Raw genomic sequence first — 1,549 nt, 5'->3', positions numbered from 1 at the left:
ACCATTGCTTGTCATGGAAATCTAAAATTTGCATTCAAGAATTGATGTTTCTGTTTGTGTATTAAATTTAGTCAATAAGCACGCATCCCTCCTACCTGCAAGCTTGAAATGGCTCAAGTACGGCCCCTGCCACAGGGCATGTCCTGAGACGTGGCCATGCTGACCATAGGCTGTCCTTGTGCCCTCCCCTCTCACCAATGTCCGGTCCTCTCAGAAGGGCCCCACACTGTCTCATCTGGAGTCAAAGCTCAAGTTTTTTTTTTTTTTTTTTTGAAAGTGTTAGCATTTAATTGGCCTCCCTGAGTGGCTTCAAGCCACCAGAACACAGGCACCTCCAACACCCTTTATCTTCTCTTCAGCTCTTCTGCTGAAAAATTTGGCTTTCACGATGACAGGCTGCTTAGGGAGCTTTCCCTTCCCCAGAACTTTGTAGTAGCCCGATCGCACGACATCAATGATGGGAGCAACTCCAGTCTTGTTCTTGGCAGCATTGACCCGGGTCTGCTCACTGACCAGCGTCCACAGTTTATCCAGGTTGACAGTCGGGCAGAAGCTCTGGTTCCTCTTTAAGTGGTAATGCCTCATCCCAACTTTCCCGAAGTAACCTGGATGATATCTGTCGAAGTTGATCCTGTGATGATGCATGCCTCCAGCGTTCCTGCGTCCTCCCGGATGCTTGTGGTGTTTACCGATGCGGCCATGGCCGGGGCTCACGTGGCCCCGGAGTTTCCGGGTCTTCCTCAGTCTGGATGGCATGGCGGTGGCAGAAAGGAAAGAGCAAAGCTCAAGTTTTAATGTCTGGTTCAACTGCCAGCGCGATTATTCGCTGGGTTAGGGACAGCATGGCGCCACCATGGTCTCCATTTGTTCTTAGCTGGAAGGGAAAGCACCTGGATGAACTCAGCGTTTCACATGGTGGCACAGTAAGGTCCTAAAAATGTTTCCCCCCTCTGTCAGCCAGAATTCGTGGTGTCCCCAAACTCTTGAGGGATTTAACGACAGTTCTACATTGACTTCCTCAATGGACTTCCTGCGGTGGACTTTAATTAGCTGCTCGCTATCACTGACCACCCGTGGTCTGGTTTCAGATGCGGAAGTGCCCACCTCTCGGTGGTTTCTCTGCCCCTAGTAGGTTTCAAAGTCCCTTCCTGTCATTGTAGACATTCTCTAGTTTTATTGATGCCCCCATCGTCAAGCCCAGATGAACTACTGTGCCATAGGATTGTGTGTGTGTGAAGGAAATGGCTCCAGTGGTTACAAGGGAGTCAGAAGCAGCGATTGGCTAACTCCTCCTAGTGGCGATGACAGGTTGAGAGAGCACAGGTGCGGCGTCAGGCTTTCTCGCGCCCCAGCACTCGCGGAACGTGGGAACACAGTGGCTCCTCCAACGTCCTCAGACCTCATGTAATTATCAGTGGAATTTAGGAGGGTCTGCTAAGGAGAAAATAAATATATTTGGACTATTATAAAATCTGATGAATGAACCCAATCGTTCTTCCAGTTAGCACTTGCTTACTGATAACCGAATCAGCGAGCTTTTAGCCGTCGC

At 49.8% G+C, this 1,549-nt stretch overlaps 1 pseudogene; it reads right to left on the bottom strand.

Moving 5' to 3' along the window:
- Positions 1 to 253: 253 nt before the first annotated feature.
- On the bottom strand, positions 254 to 769 carry LOC142837404 (large ribosomal subunit protein uL15 pseudogene; annotated as a pseudogene).
- Positions 770 to 1,549: the final 780 nt, after the last annotated feature.

Source organism: Microtus pennsylvanicus, chromosome 18 (genome assembly GCF_037038515.1).
Source record: "Microtus pennsylvanicus isolate mMicPen1 chromosome 18, mMicPen1.hap1, whole genome shotgun sequence".
Taxonomy (NCBI): Eukaryota; Metazoa; Chordata; class Mammalia; order Rodentia; family Cricetidae; genus Microtus; species Microtus pennsylvanicus.
This window is presented reverse-complemented; position numbering and strand designations above follow the sequence as displayed.